General features: G+C 37.6%; 1 protein-coding gene across 1 annotated transcript in view; it reads right to left on the reverse strand.

The window, feature by feature from the left end:
• FBXL17 (F-box and leucine rich repeat protein 17) overlaps window positions 1-17,563 on the reverse strand; it is a 574,296-nt gene that overhangs the window by 253,020 nt on the left and 303,713 nt on the right. The window lies entirely within an intron of this gene.

Genomic DNA, 17,563 nt, shown 5'->3' on the forward strand with positions numbered 1-17,563 from the left:
TAAAAATTATACTAAGTCCACACTATACTGTGTATTACTTAATAAATATATCACACCTGCACCAACACATCCCACAAAAATAATGTTTTAAATACATAAAATAAAATTACAGGGAAGCAGACTTGGCCCAATGGATAGGGCATCCGCCTACCACCTGGGAGGTCCTTGGTTCAAACCCTGGGCCTCCTTGACCTGTGTGGAGCTGGCCCATGCTCAGTGCTGATGCATGCAAGGAGTGCTGTGCTGTGCAGGGGTGTCCCACGCACAAAGGAGTGTGCCCCATAAGGAGAGCTGCCCAGTGCGAAAGAAAAGTGGAGTCTGCCCAAGAACGGCGCCACACACACGGAGAGCTGACACTTCAAGATGACTCAACAAAAAGAAACACAGATTCCTGGTGCTGCTGATAAAGATAGCAGCGGTCACAGAACACACAGTGAATGGACACAGAGAGTAGCCACACAGTAGGCGGGGGAAGGGGAGAGAAATAAATAAAAAAAAATATTTAAAAAAAATTACAAAGGTAATCAGTTACATATATTGAATACTGTTACTGTTACATCAAAATATAGGAAAGTTAAAGTTAAATTTTACTTTTTAAAGACATGTGAATGTGCAGACTATTGTTTATCTTGATTAAGAACATTAAACTGTGGTGCAGTATTTGACAAGGCAACATGCATATCATGCTGGACATCTAATTGAGTTGATTTATTTCAATTCAAGTTCATGGGACCCCTGAAATCTTTCCACAGACTCCTAGATAAGAACCTCTGTGTTAAATGAACAAATGGACAAGTGAATGGGCAGATGGATGAAAACAGTGAATTCAGTCAGCCCTCAGTAATTATTTAATGACTGACTGCATGACCAAAAATTTAAAACCGGACTAATATGTTTTAAAGACATGATTTTCATATCTATCTATAGATCATGTAGTAGATACACATAATTTTTAATTCAAGGTTTTCACCTCTAGACATTCACATTCTTCAACTTTCATTTTGAGTTTTCTGCCACAGAAACCAGTATTACTATTTTTTAAATATCTCTCAAATGGAATGCTATTGAACTTTCCAAAGATAGAGGAAAATAACACACTTTATTTTTTTATATGCAGGGAGTAAAACAGATTTCAAGCATGAAAATCTCTTCATTAATGCATACATGGCAAGTAGATAGCATTCTTCAGGAAGCAGATGACCAGTTATCTAGGCTAAATAATCAAGGAAATCCTACGACTAGTGTCCAACCAGAACAGAGACAGCAAAGATTGACTCTGCTTTCTTGACAGTCATCAGCATCTACCTGATGTTTCCAATGACTCTGACACCAAAATTAACATCCTCATTAGAATAAATCTTTCCCATTGGAAATTCACCAAGATATGCCCCTCTCCTAACTAAGCAATATTATAACAATGTTAAAAATAATTGAACTTTAATATAATTGATTAGTGGTAAAACTAAGCTAAACAACAATGATTTACAAAATAGTTCATTATATAATATAAATAGATATCAACACAGTTACTTTTGGGAAATGTTTCTTAACTGAGTCTCTGTTAATTGAAAATTTTCCATGCCTACAATGGTATAAGTTAACAATAAGACAACAATTTTTAAAATTACCTAGTAGAGATTAGATTATGCTTTATACAGGTTTACTGCTATGTATTCCCACACAGTAATATTTTCAAATATTGTTCATCTCTGGCTAGTCTGTATTAGAGACTAATTTAACAATCCTAATTATCTCAATTACCTACTCATCTCAGTAAACAGCAAAATTTTTATATCAATATCCACCACTGGCATTCTAAATGCAATCACTGAAGCAAAAGCTGATTATTTACATATCATAGTATTATTAGATTATCACAAAATGTTTAAAAGCTTTTGAAGGCATCTTGGCAGGAAAATATTTCATTTAGAAAATATCATTCTGGACCATGAGGGAAAATAATTAACTTTATTATGAAAATTTCAAGCATGTAAAAAGTAGAGGCAATAGTATAATAACCATTTGTGTGCAAATCACCCAGGTTAACAATAAACACCCCATAGTCAATCTTCATTTATGGGCGGACCTGTTTCCCCCCACTTCTACTGCCCCTATCAAATTGCTTTTAAGCAAATCCCAGAAATCATGTCATTATAATTGTAAATACTTAAGAATATATTTCCAAAACAGATTCTCAGATTTTTAAATATTTACATAATTCAGGTTTTTCATGGTTTTATGTAACTGTTTATACCCTATCAAAAGTCTAGTTTTATAACACAGAAATAAATTGTGCTTTAGAAGGACTCCTAGAAGGCTCTTTTTTTTTTTAAGATTTATTTATTTATTTATTTCTCTCCCCTCCCCCGCAACCCCGGTTGTCTGTCCTCTGTGTCTATTTGCTGCGTTTTCTTTGTCTGCTTCTGTTGTTGTCAGAGGCACTGGAATCTGTGTTTCTTTTTAGTTGCGTCATCTTGCTGCATCAGCTTTCCGTGTGGGCGGCACCATTCCTGGGCAGGCTGCACTTTCTTTCGCACTGGGTGGCTCTCCTTACGGGACGCACTCCTTGCGCGTGGGGCTCCCCTACACAGGGGCACCCCTGCGTGGCAGGGCACTCCTTGCACGCATCAGCACTGCGCACGGGCCAGCTGCACACCGGTCAAGGAGGCCCCGGGTTTGAACCGCGGACCTCCCATGTAGTAGACGGACGCCCTAACCACTGGGCCAAGTCCTCCACCTGGAAGGCTCTTTTTGATAATTTACAACATCAACAGCAGATTTAACATTCTTAAAATAAATTTCTATTACTGATATATACCTGATTTCTTCAGGTATGTTCTAGCAGGTGTGGATTACAAAATTTTTATTCTGTTTTTAAAAATTAGAAAGGAAAAGTAAGTTATAATGTCATGGTCTTAATCACTAGAGTTTAATTTTTCTTTCTTTGATTTCAAAGCAGAACTGCTCATAAGATAAATTCATCCTTGGAACTGAGATTTACTGGGACAAATTTAGATATTACAGTACAAATACAGATGGAACTGGAAACATAAAAATCAGAAGATCAGAAGTTCCATAGCAAAAAATCTGTGGTAAATTACCACAGCTATCAGAGGGAAGACATTTTGGGGGTAGAAATATAGTGAATGTCTACACTGCTCTCCAGCTTAAAGAGTTTGTGCTTCAAGCCTTTGATGTGAATTTCAGAAAGCTACTAAATAAAAAGGGTAAGGCTATGTCATTTTTACATCAGCCTCCTTTTTTCTGGGCATACTCGGAAGAGAGGCATTCAAGAACTTCTTCAGAACTTTGCTTTCAAAGTTTAATTATGAATGGAATAGCATAGCAGGAAGACAGAGAAATTCAATGTGTGTACACAGACCTCTGTCCATGGGCCAAGACTTTACTTCCAAAAGGACACAGGGCCTTCTCATTGAACAATGCTATGGTTAGCTCATCACACCGACACAGGGCTTGTGCCAAGACATTTAAGCCTTTCTATGTTCCACTATTCACTGCTCTCTGATGCTTGCCAGGGACCAGACTGAGCCCATTCAGTATAAACTTAGCATTGGGCACAATCAAAGGACTTCAAGGAAAACATGAACAAGTGTTTTGTATGCAGAATCCAGCCACTGGCAATGTCTGTTAATGTAATGCTGTTCCCAACTAATTCCTCTCATTTAGAAAAATGGCTTTTGAACTAAATTGAGCTACCTCTCTGCTGCATTTCAACATTAATGAATACAAAAAAGTGAAAATGTTTATAATTAGTCATTTTAAAACATACTTTGTAATAGCAATTTTACAAGCAGCTCCCCTCCTGTCCCCTTCACAGAGTTGCACAGACAGGAAATTGGGCAAAGTTAACCAACTTTTAATTATCATTTATAATAATCTGTTATTTTTACTTTAACAAACTTTTTTTTCCCCAAAACTACTAAAGATATACAATTGAATGTGCAAAGTATGCCACTTCAGTTGGGAGAAATACTGAGGAAAGTCTGCAAAAATTTCACAATAGACATTGCAGAAGTAAAAAGCCCTTCAGAATATGGCTTGTTTGATGGGGACCTGTGTGAGCAGGGTTCACTGGTTCCCAGGGCAGCTGCTAGGGCACTCAATTCAGTGTGGGATGTAAGTGGCTGGGGCTCAAGTGAGATGAGTTGAACGGCAGCTTGTACTCTGCCTCTGGGAGCTAAAATTAAATACAGTTTGTTTTTCGAGAGGATGGGAGGCTATTACAAACTAAAGGTTTCTGTCTCCAAAGAATGAGATTCAAGGAAATGGAATATGGAGCAATACAGGGGGCATCAGAGAAACTGGTCTAAACAAACAAACCGAAACAAAACATAAAACAACTCAAATTCATAAGAGTTAAGGGCATGGTGATGTGTTTGAAGAAATCTGCATTTTTATCTGCTATTCTGAAGTAAAGGTGCATTCTCTGTGATGTACTGTTTTGAAATACTAAACTTTTAGTCCAAAGCCTGTCTTCAATTCCTAACTTTATTAGGAAATTATGTTATTACAAGTTTTAATTTTCTTTGGCTAAAAATTGCATTATTTCTAACAAATTTTTAGAATTGAGGAAACAAAGCCTTGAGTGGGGTGACTAAGGAGACTGACTTTCTAATCAGACAGATCTGAATTTTTAATTCTATCACCCCTAACTAAAATCTTGGGGATATAACTTTTCTGAGCCACAGGTTCCTTATCTGTAAAATGGAAATAATGCCTAGATTGTTGCTTTGATTTTAGAGTATTAGGGCAGGGGGGACAGGGCTGGGAGATGGTGGGAGAAGGATATCTTTCAATTTCATCTTAGTCTGGCTCTTGATCAGAAGTGCTCCAGTCCAAAGCAACTGTGTTACTTTTGGACCTCTCTTTGATCTTGCTCTCATTTATATTTAGCATTGCACATGTGTGCTGATATGGTCCCAAAACCAAACAAATAACAAAAAACTATCATAAGACACTTCTGTAGGGGAGCGGACTTGGCCCAGTGGTTAGGGCATCCGTCTACCACATGGGAGGCCCGCGATTCAAACCCCGGGCCTCCTTCACCTGTGTGGAACTGGCCCACGCGCAGTGCTGATGCACGCAAGGAATGCCCTGCCACGCAGGGGTGTCCCCCGCAGAGGGGAGCCCCATGGGCAAGGAGTGCACCCCATAAGGAGAGTCGCCCAGCACGGAAGAAAGTTCAGGCTGCCCAGGAATGGTGCCACACACATGGAGAGCTGACACAAGACGACACAACAAAAAGAAACACAGATTCGTGTGCTGCTGACAACAATAGAAGCAGACAAAGAAGACGCAGCAAACAGACACAGAGAACAGACAACTGGGGCGGGGGGGGGGAAAGGGAAGGGGAGAGAAATGAACTAATGAATTAATTAAAAAAAAATAAGACACTTCTGTAAACATAGCACTCAGGCGTAATTTTCCCTGTGTCGCTAATGTTTATCTGTCTGAACAATTTTGGCAGAAGAAATATTTAAATCACAGCTTTTATAAGACTTAAAATCGATAACAAAGCAATTTCCTCATGACATTTTTTTTCCTGCCAATAACATCCCCTGCTCTAAATATTGTAAAGTCAAAGTTGAAAGACTAAAAGATGTTATAGAAACCACAGTGAAGCCAAAGGAAGGGAAAGATATTTGCCATCAGAATTACTGTGTTTTTTACATATATGCATAAAATCTTGTGAAGCTGTAGGATTATTACATTTTTCTGTCTCTAAAGGGTGTTTTTTATGTTAAAGTGTCTTTGCTCTGCTTAAAATTATCAGTTGTGAATGCACATGCGTAGAATTTGGAAAGTAATGAGCAAAAGAGACCCATCTCATTAGTTTTATACAACTATGCATGAGGAAACCTGCATTCAGTTATTTGATTTCTAAAACCAGAAAACTCTCCAGTTTATGGTTTTAAACTGCAGTCATTCATTTCAGTGGCATGAAGAACTTTAAAATTCATATAGCATTTGCCACAAAATGTACAAGATTGGGCCTCTGTTTATTTAAAGACCAGTACATCCTTTATTGTGGTTGTTTAAATGATCATTTGGTCAGTGGATTGTATCATTGATATTTCCAATGTGAACCTTTTGTATAAAATACTACTAATGTAATTTATGAAAAAAAATTTGGCATTGATCAGCAGGAGTTTGTAAGAATCAAAATAAACAAAACACTTGTGAAGAGGTTAATTTTGAGATTTTATGTCATGTCATGTATTTTATCAGGCAATCTCATACTCCTGAAGGAAAACTTTTCATTTTTAACTGTTTCAGGACAACGAAGATATTTCCTCTTTCATTTGCCACAAAGCTTATATCTTTTTTTTTCTTTGACGGAAGAGGTATTTTAGAAGCTGTGGTTTGAAACTATTTTATGAATCTCCAAAAGAGAAATATTATGTTTTAAACTAATCTATTCCTGTGGGTGTTAGACCCATTTGACTGGATTATGTCAGTAGGTGTGACTCATGTTGGGTATCTGCCCTCTTGCTGGGTCTATTATAAAGGGAGACACAGAGTCTCAGACAGATATTGGAAAAAGAGAGCTGCCATATTTGATGCTGCAATGTGAGAGAGGATTGCTTAAGCACAAAGCCCCCAAGAGGCTGGGCCTGTGGAGCAGTTCAAGAGGAGACCAGCTCTGCCATATGCCTGAGAGCTTACAGTTGAACTTGAGAGGAGAGCGGAATAGCCAAGACTGATATGGGAGGCCTGGAAAGAGACAGCCCTATGCCTAATTGCTCAAAGCTGAGTTCTAAGAGATGGTAGATTCTGGTGGGGAAGGCAGAGAACTCCCCAGAGATTGGCAGCCATCTTGCTTCAACACGTGGCAGCTGACTTGGGTGAGAGAACAACTCTTAAAGTGCCTTGAGTTGGACTTTTCATGGCCTTGGAACTGTGAGTTTTTACCCCAAATAAATGCCCTTTATAAAAACCAACATATTTCTGGTACTTTGTGTCAGCAATCTGTTGGCAAACTAAAACAGAAAGCATGGGGTTCTGATTATAGTTTAAAATATAACATAGCTCTCTTCTGCAGTTTTTGTACTTACTATATTTTTCTGCTCAAAAAGCTTCCCTTCATTCACCATTTCTCTCAGCCCACAATCAACGTTGCTCTTATGCTTTCTGTCCTGCTATCCTTTTCATTTATCTCAGAAGGCAAATTGTGCCAGATGCTAGGCCTTGTGCTGAGCCTTCTCAATTTTTTGCATCAAGTCTAGTACCCTATAATAATTTTAGATGTAAATGCCTTTCTATGTTACATATAGTAAAAATAAAGAAATATCAATCTCCTAAGACTTCTACTGAACTCTTAGAACATCACAATAAGCTACAGGTTCAATGTTCAATTCAACCAACAATATTTATTGAGTATCTCCGATAAGACAGTCCTCTGCATATCCCTAATGGGGAAGAACGAAAGCTTAAGTTACGGTCTTTGTCCCCCAAATAGCCTCTTATTTTAGTTGGAAGGCTAAGACTAACACACATGCAAAAATTATTCAGATATAAAGGGTAAAGTACTCACTGTTATGGAATCAATACAATGAGTGCAATAGATAATCCACAGTTTAGTGACAAAGCAAGAGTACTGCAGCATGTATCGGAGGTTACCATTTATGTTAAAAATTTATTTGGATATCATTTTTGTTTTTTTAAGATTTATTTATTTTTTCTCTCCCCTTCCCACCCCCCACCCCAGTTGTCTGTTCTCTATGTCCATTTGCTGCATCTTCTTCTTTGTTCGCTTCTGTTGTTGTCAGCAGCATGGGAATCTGTGTCTCTTTTTGTTGCGTCATCTTGCTGTGTCAGCTCTCTGTGTGTGCGGCACCATTCACGGGCAGGCTGTACTTTCTTTCGTGCTGGGTGGCTCTCCTTAGGGGGTGCACTCCTTGAGCATGGGGCTCCCCTACGTGGGGGACACCCCTGCGTGACAGGACACTCCTTTCGCGCATCAGCACTGTACATGGGCCAGGTCCACACAGGTCAAGGAGGCCCGGGGTTTGAACCGCGGACCTCCCATGTGGTAGATGAACGCCCTAACCACTGGGCCAAGTCCACCACCAGATATCTATTTTTAAATGACTGGAAGGATACATACCAGGCACTCCGGAGCAGAAAGGACTTTTTCCTTCATACAACTCTGAGATATTCAATTTTTTTTTTTCAAGTAAGAATTGCCTTGGGGATTAAAAAATAACTAACAGCAAATAAATGGATTCCGATGAAGAATAAGAAGAGAAACCTTCTTGGAAAAAGGCAGAACTAGAGCTGGACCTCAAGGACAGACAGGGAGTAATAGGCCAGGAGGTAGCACAGAATAGTGCTGGGAAAGCTGTTGGCACTTGAGAAAGATTGTAATTGAGCCAATTTGGCTTCAGAAGATGATTCCAGTAAAATTGTAGGAGAAAAGTCTGGCTGTTATAAACTGGTGACAGCTTTGACATTATGTGGTTATTAAGCCATTATATCTTAATGAAACTGGAACACTCATACACTGCCCAATGAGATTATAATGGTGCACTCACTTTGTAAAAAGAGTCTGGGAGTTCCTCAAAATCTTGAACATAAGTAACCCTATAACTCAGTCATGCCACTCCTAGTTACATGCATGAAATGAAAACATGCCAACCCAAAAAGTGTTACAAAAATGTTCAGAGTAGCATTAGTCATAATAGCCACAAAATAGACTACAACACAAATGTCCATCAACTGATGAATGGATAAGCAAAATGTGGTATATCCATAAAATGGAATATTATTCAGCCATGGATAGGAATGAAGTACTGATAAATGCTACAATGTAGAAGAACACTGAAACACGCTAAATGAAAGAAGCCAGTCTCAGAGACCACATACTATATGAAATGTTCAGAATAGGCAAATCCATAGAAACAGAAAGTAGATGGGTAATTGCCAGGGGCTAGGGAAAGAGGGTGAAGGGAAATGAAGGTTATTGGTTACAGATTTCATTATGCACTGATGAAAATGTCCTAAAATCAGAGAGCACTGATGGTTGCATAAATCTGTGAATATATTAAAAACCACTGAATTGTTAACTTTAAAATGGCAAATTTTATGGCATTTGAACTATATCTCAATAAAGCTGTTCTAAAAAAAAAAAAAGAGATAAAAAATTAAAGGAAATGGCCAGAAAAAAATTTTAAATGAAATTATTACAAAGATAAATCATACAGAATTTCCTCCTTAATAACCTCTGATTTTTAAAACACAACTGTGGAAAGTATACTAATTTGATGGTTTTAGTTAATTAAATGAGATAAATAAATGAAAGTTTTTAAGCATTAAGAACTAGATAAGTATGACTGGCCATTACCTAATAATTGAGCTTCCCTTGCATCTTGAAATATCATTTTGATAGGCTCCTTTAAGAGAAACCTCATTCTTTTCATACCAAAGTCATTTTATTTTTAAAATATAATTTTTAAAATAAGGACATGAGGAATAAAAGGGTAAATAAAAGTGTAAACTTCAGAATTAAAACTGCCCTTATAAAACACTACATTTGAAAGGTATGTGTGGAGAAAGAGAAGGCAAAAGATATTTTTAAAGGGACAAGCGATACACACAAAAAGATTCTGGCAGGATCAGGATGGGCATCCATTTCTTTAGAGTTGACTAAGTCCTTCCTACCTTCTCATTCCACTCATCACTTCTCTAATGCCCACATACCCTTCTAAGTGATGACTGCCAACTCTCTTATTTTGATTCTGTTTTTATTGAAATTGAATTAATTATATCGTAGGCAACATTTTTTTTCCTAATTCTTTATTCCTCTTCATTTTTCTAAAACTTGAGAGAGTGTACTATATAAACAATAACATTCCTCTTTTTCTGCCAGGCCAGACTTCCTGGGTTCTAATCTTGACCCTGCTACTTACTAGCAATAGCTCCACGAATCTGAAGCAAGTTACCTGACCTCTCTGGAGTCAGTTCCCTCATCTTAAAATAGGAAAATAATAGAAACATCCCTCACAGACTTGTGTGAGGATTAAATAAGTTAATATATGTAAAGCACTTGGGTCAGTGCTGGGCACACAAAACAACATAAATACAATAGAAGAGTTAGCTAAATCCTTAATGATGAAAATATGAATCATCTGTCATTCCCTACTTTATTTGTAGCTTGGACCAGAGCAAGCCTTAACCTAGTTGGCAGCCAGCCTGACAAGAGCCTAGGGCAAGGGGCGGACTGCTGCCTTTGGTCTCTGACTTGCACACTGTACTGAAACCACTCAGATCATCTTTTGTGCCTATCGGTTGATATTAGAAAGAATGGGCACTGAGCCCATCATTACAGAGAGAAAATATGCAACAGAGATAATCCATATAAAATGAGTTATTTTACCTTCCCAATGTTCTTTTTACCATCCATTTATTGTCTCCCTTCCCTATTCTATTTCCTGCTTTGTAAGTCTTTCTCTAAGTATTCCTTTCTACATCTAAAATTACATGTAGTTGTCAGTCATTCATTGCTGTCCTACTTAGGAAAGGCCATATGGAATGGAAGTGAAGAAATTTCTTAAAGAAATTGATTTTGAATCTTGAGTGTGTGTGCTTTCAAAAAAACTTACAATGAGATTTTATGTAATCCCTATGGTGCTAAGTGTTCACGATGTTCATAATTCTGATATCCAAAATGTTGTCTCCTTGCCCAACTACAAAATGTTCTTAATTTTCTGAATAGAAGGAAACTTAAAAAACAATGGACTAGGAAAGCAGACTTGGCCCAATGGATAAGGCGTCCGCCTACCACATGGGAGGTCCGTGGTTCAAATCCCAGGCCTCCTTGACCTGTGTGGAGCTGGCCCACGTGCAGTGCTGATGCGTGCAAGGAGTGCCATGCCACGCAGGGTTGTCCCCCACGTAGGGGAGCCCCATGCGCAAGGAGTGCACCCCGTAAGGAGAGCCCACCTAGTGCGAAAGAGAGTGCAGCCTGCCCAAGAATGGCGCCGCACACATGGAGAGCTGAAACAACAAGATGATGCAACAAAAAAAAAACACAGATTCCCGGTGCCGCTGATAAGGATAGAAGCGGTTACAGAAGAACACACAGCGAATGGACACAGAGAGCAGACAACTGGGGGGGGGGGGGAGGGGATAAATTAATAATTTTTAAAAACACAACAAAATATACACAATGGGCTAGAGAAAAGAAATTTCATTTATTTCATTATTTCATAGATAGTCTAGGTTCTGAAACAGAGCAAGCCTTGAGAAAAGTACGTATCATCTTGGGAACCTCTGTCCCTTAGTTGCAGTGTGGAGCAGCCCTACAGGGTTATTGTGTATATCAAGAGAGGTCATCAGGGAAAGGTCATTCTGGACTCCCCTGTCTGGTACCCACATCCAATCCAATAGCAGATGCTACTGATTCTATTCTCAAAATATATACTAAATTGGACCATTTCCCACAACCTCCTCTACTATCACCCAGGTACACACCATCACATCATAATACATCCTACCTAATTTCTCTATTTCTAGCCTTTCCCCAGTACTGTCTTTTCACCACATTGCCAGTGTGTTTCTTTTATTTTTTCTCTATCCTTCCCCCTCCCCCACCCTGCTGTTTTTTGTTTTTGTTTTTATTTTGCTGTCTGTGTCCATTCACTGTGTCATCTTCTATATCTATTTCTCTTTTTATCTTCTCGTCTTTCTCTTCTAGGATTCACTGGGATTCAATCCTGGGGACCTCTGATGTGGAGAGAGGTTCCCTGTCAATTGCGCCACCTCAGTTCCTGGTCTCTGCTGTGCTTCACCTTGACTCTCCCCTTTGTCTCTCTTTTTGTTGCGTCATCATCTTGCTGTGCGGCTCACTTGAGTGGGCACTGGCTCACCGCGTGGGCACTTGCCTCGACAGGTGCTTTCTCTTCTTTTTCACCAGGAGGCCCCAGGGATTGAACCTGGGTCCTCCCATATGGTAGGTGGAGGCCGTATCACTTGAGCCACATTCACTTCCCAGTGTGTTTCTTTTAAATCATAAATTAGATCATGTCATTCTCTGGAATCTTCCAAGGCTTTCCTTCACACCTAGAATAAAATCCAAACTCCTTTGTATGACCTACAAGACCCAACGTAATCTTCCTGTTGGTTTATACTCCAACCTTATTGCCTACTGCTCTGTCCTTTGCTGACTTTGCTCTGGCAATATTGCCCTCCTTTCTTTTTCATACCCACCAATGTGTTCCTGCTTCAAGGACCATGTTCTTGCTGTTTCCTCATTTATTCACAGGGTTCAATATTTGACTTCACCCAAGGACAAGTTCCTTGATGAGGCATTCCTTTTCCACCCCCATGGAAAACTGCAAACAATAACTCCCATATACCCTACTGCTCCACATCCACTTAATTTGGTATACATTTATTATCACTAGCTCATGAAAAGAATATTTTTACATGTTCCTTATCCATTCCTCTTATTAGAATACAAGTCCATGAAGGCAGCAACTATATGTTTTTTTCACTGTTATTTTGTTCAATGTCAAGAATAGAGAGCTAGCAAATACTTGAATAAAGGAATAAACAATCAAATGGACTTAAAGGAAAGTCCTTAGAAAAATAGGAAGTGTCATGAGCTCTTTGGACATAGAAATCATCTTTGAACCCTGAGAGAGGAGCACATAATAGGTTTGAAGGGAAGATGGACAGAGTCATGAATGAACGAAGTTGCTGTGTTTAAGGATAGTCAGGTTAGAACACATCTATATATATGAATAAAGACATGGGTAACTATTATGAAAGATTTTTAATATTCACTTTGTCTTCCCTGCCATAAAAAAATAATTTGTTAATTCCATTATTCAGCACTAAGTAGAATACTCCTTAGAAATCCTGGATCTTTGTCCTTACTTACCATAAGTTTAGAGAAAGCACTCTTACTATATCTGGTTCCTCAGAGGGCCAAAAACTCAAACCTTCAAAGAAAGACCTACTGGGAAAGCAAAAAGTGAGAGCAGGTGGGGGAACACTTAGGGCTTGCAAAAGTGATGGAAAGAATGAAACACCTTCTAACTGACCAACCTGAAAGTATCCAGGACTCCCAAACATGCAGTAACTTATTTTATCACATGGGATCAATGTAAACAGTATATATGAATATGAGAGTCATTCAGATTAAGAAGTTTTCAGATACCTTTGATAGTAATACTACATTTTTATCTGAATCACCTTTCAAATATCAAATACATTAAGCCCATAGATGTGGGGAGGAAATACACCCATCTTGTTAAAACCAGGAAAAGAATTCCTTCCTTCTCTATAATGAAGATTTCTTTTAAAATTCAGTCATATGACAGAATCAGATACCTTTATTTTCTTCTATCTTACGGGTTGATAAAGTAATTGCTGTTCTTCAAACAACTCCTAGATGAATGGGTGTGCTATGAACTCACATTGGCTTCTGTGCCAGTCAAGCAAAGCTCTTGTTATGTTGACTCTCATTCTCTCTCTTATTTTAAAATGGATATGAGAAAAAACACTGGATTCAAGAACACCCAAGCAGAACCTGAAGCATATTTTTGAATTAATCTCTTATAAGACCTCTCTTCAAGTTTAATTTGAAACAAATCCATCAGTAATACAAGCTATTTGTTCGTATTAGCAGTTGTAATGGGCCAAAATAGATATTTCCAAATATAGATTATCTGATATTTCTTAACTAGATATTAATAGAAATAATTTCAGTGTATTATAGCTATTTTATTCAAAAAGAAACAAGAAACCAATGAATTAGTGCATCAGTACAATTACCACTTAGCTGTAGGCATTAGATTTTAATTAATGGGTCCTTTACCAAGTTTGTAAATAAAAGTTTACTGCTTAGAAATGATTTCCTATTTGGAGCCCTAATTTCCAGAGAGAGGAAAAGAAAGCACAGGAGTAAATTATTTCCATTTTTAAATATTGAGTAATATAGAATTTTTTTTTCAAAGTATTCTTTCATTTCCCATTTAAGAATTTGGGTTTGGGGAAACAGACTTGGCCCAGTGGTTAGGGCATCCGTCTACCACATGAGAGGTGTGCAGTTCAAACCCCGGGCCTCCCTGACCCGTGTGGAGCTGGCCCATACGCAGTGCTGATGCACGCAAGGAGTGCCCTGCCATGCAGGGGTGTCCCCGCATAGGGGATCCCCACGCGCAAGGAGTGCGCCCCATAAGGAGAGCTGCCCAGCGCGAAAGAAAGTGCAGCCTGCCCAGGAATGGTGCCGCACACACGGAGAGCTGACACAACACGATGATGCAACAAAAAGAGACACAGATTCCCGTGCTGCTGACAATAACAGAAGCTGACAAAGAAACAAGACGCAGCAAATAGACACAGAGAACAGACAACCGGGGTGGGGATGGGGTGGGGGTGGGTTGGGGGAAGGGGAGAGAAATAAATAAATAAATCTTTTTTAAAAAAAAATTTGGGTTTGGCTTTTTTTTGTTTTGTTTTGCTCTGATGAGAATCATCACTTGTCAATCCTACTGTGGTTTTCTTCCTTTCAATTTAGTGTATCCACATACAAAAAAAAAGATTTGTGTCTGAAAAATTTCATAGAATCATTTGCTAGACTTTAATCTCTCTCTCTCTTTCTCTCTCTCTAAGGATAAAAAGCCCGTGCTCCCTATTCCATACATGAAAAGTTTAATTAGGATGGCATTTTGTGTATCTTCTTATATTTAATGAGCATTTCAAATAAAATATCTTAGTAGTTATTAAACTTGGTATCTAGGGTTCCCTCTTCCCTTCTCCAATACACTGAAGAGCCCAAATTCACGAACATCAAGTCTCTTTCACTAGGACAATGGCAACAAGAAATCTTCAACAAGTGCTGGCCTGACCCCTGTTCGTTTTCTACAGATCCAGCTGAGCAGCAAAAACTGCTTGAAATTCAGCAATCACATTTCTCACTGTTCCAGAATGACCTATTTCGCACTAGAATGAACCAGTGAATTCATACATATAAATAACTCTCTGCAGACATTACTTTTCAAAATATGAACAGGAATAAGCAAAACAACAACAACAACAACACACCCAAAAATAAAAACAGGGGGCAGTAGTTAAAATGAAGGTTTGGTTGAATTGATACTTTCAACTCTTTGATGTGACAATTAGAAACAAAGCAAATCTATTTAACTTAGATATAATGGTAATGCTATATTTTAGAATTGTCAATAAATAATATCCATGATAGTGCAAGTTACATTAAGTTGTATGTTTTCTTAAAACATACATCTTCAAATTCTACTGCATATTTATTTAAATTCTCTTTTCTAAAAAATGAAGCAAAAAACAACGTATTTCGGAGCAGAATATGCCTATAAATTAGCTGTTATATCCTTCATCCACAAGTATTTATTAAATGCTAGTTGTTTACAAGATCTAATTATATGCTACATCCTTCAGATAAAAGTTTTCTAAGACCTTCTGATATCTCAAGAATGGTCTTCCCTATTTTTATACTCTTTCAGTCATTGTATAATCGTACTTTCAGGATGACTGTGCTTCATTCACCCATCTATCCCCAGTGACTAACAAAAATCAGTAACATAGTGAACACTCAATGAATATTTGCCAAATGAATTGATTACTTAAGTTCTTTGAAGAGCTTACACATTGGAGACATGCTATTTTCTTAAATTTTGCTTCCAACATATCAAGGATGAAAGGAGATATGAAATGGGGGCAACACGTGTGAGCCATTCCAGTGAAGTGAAGGAGAAATGTGAGCAAACAGAAAGAAAAAAGTTATCTCTGCAGTGCCTTACTTAGAGGAAGGACAACTACTGGGGGACTCCCATAACAGACATTGACACACCATCAAGAAAGGATGAGTCTGAGAAATGTTCCCTTAGACCCAAACACCCCTCACATTAAAGATGGCCAATTCTAGGACACCTATTTTTAAATCCTCCTTTCTTATGAACCCGGAAAATCTTTCCCCAGAATTGCTCTACACAATTTGTCCTTTTGCCTTGAAATAATCTCTGAATGCTATACCTGAAATAGCCATCTCAGGAATGAAGCCTTATATGGCTATTTTTTAGAATATTGTTTTTTCAGCACACACACACACAAATGCAACAGAATTAAAGTATAAATAATTTTAAAATATCGATTTCAGTTTCTTATTGTTTTAGGACTTTGGCATATGGAAGAAATTTATAATTATAAAATGTATGAGTCATTTAAACTGAAAAATTCTTTGTATTTCTTTTTCAGCTACAGAAATAAACTAGTAGCAATAACCATTTGGATTATAGAGCAGTGCTGTATTTGAAGGTCATAAGGCCTTCTTGGACATTATTATCTGTAATAAAAAAGAAATCTTCCCCCATAAGAGTTTATACTCCATCTTGTAAAATAGCATGTACATATTTTTATCTACTCCAACTTCCAGAACTTTACCATTTTTAGGGATTTATTGTGCAGAGTAATACTCATAATTTGCTCATTCAAAGTCCTTTTGATTTGTCAATATCTTAGTGAATTCATTTCATTCAATTCCCTATAAGTTGTTGTCTCTGGTTTCCCAATTATTATAAATTCAGCAGGACATCAAGCATAAATCATCATTTATATTAATTGAGTTTTATTGTTATTGAAAGACAATTATGTACACATCGCTAAATATCTGTTTGAAGCAAATTAGGCAAGAAAATAGTTTTATAGCCAGTAATGAGAAATAAAGTTGTTGTATGTTCAGTAGTCCCACATTCTTTGTGGTGGTGTAGGATACTAAGTGACTTATAATCTTATCTGTGGACATTTGTTTTCCAAACTATATCTATAAAAAAGACATTCAAATGCTGAAATTTACCCTGATACCGAATGGAGCACACAAATGCTTGGCACAGTGCAAAATGTTTCAACCTTGGTTGGCTTTTCAATGCCTGAAAGAAGAATTAAAGATAGGCCACTGAATGCTAATCACACTCCTGTATCTACCCACCACATTTAAATTCTTAGGGTGAATATATTTATCACTGACTTGTGATGCTACATCATTTTTTAATATTGCTCTCAAGCTGCTGGATAGAATTTCATGTTCTAAGTCCAGAGAACCAAGGTAAATGACAAACATATTGTAGATTTCTTTTCTTATCTGGAATATTAACCGAGTGCCTCTAATCTTATACAGAAATGTAGTAAAAAAAAAAAAAGTAGTCATTTCAAGTGGTTTGTACTCTTTTAAGTATATACAAGATCACAATCCCTAAGCAGTTTTTTAAATGAATGAATCAATCACCTGACAATTGAGCAGATCTAAGACATATTAGAAAAAAACTGAAGCATAATCATTAGGAAATATATAAAGGTGTCTATATGTGCAATAACCTGTAAAACAGTAAGTATCTGAGTTATGAAAATGAAAATATTTGCCCCTTTCTAGTAAGCATGTGTAAAATCAGAAAGCTCTTACTAGGAAAAACAAACAAACAAAAGATAATCCAACGAACAGGAGAAGCACAGGCTTCTTTCGTTGACTTTTTTTTCTACATACAATAAAATGAAACCATTTTAT

Source organism: Dasypus novemcinctus, chromosome 2 (genome assembly GCF_030445035.2).
Source record: "Dasypus novemcinctus isolate mDasNov1 chromosome 2, mDasNov1.1.hap2, whole genome shotgun sequence".
Lineage (NCBI taxonomy): Eukaryota > Metazoa > Chordata > Mammalia > Cingulata > Dasypodidae > Dasypus > Dasypus novemcinctus.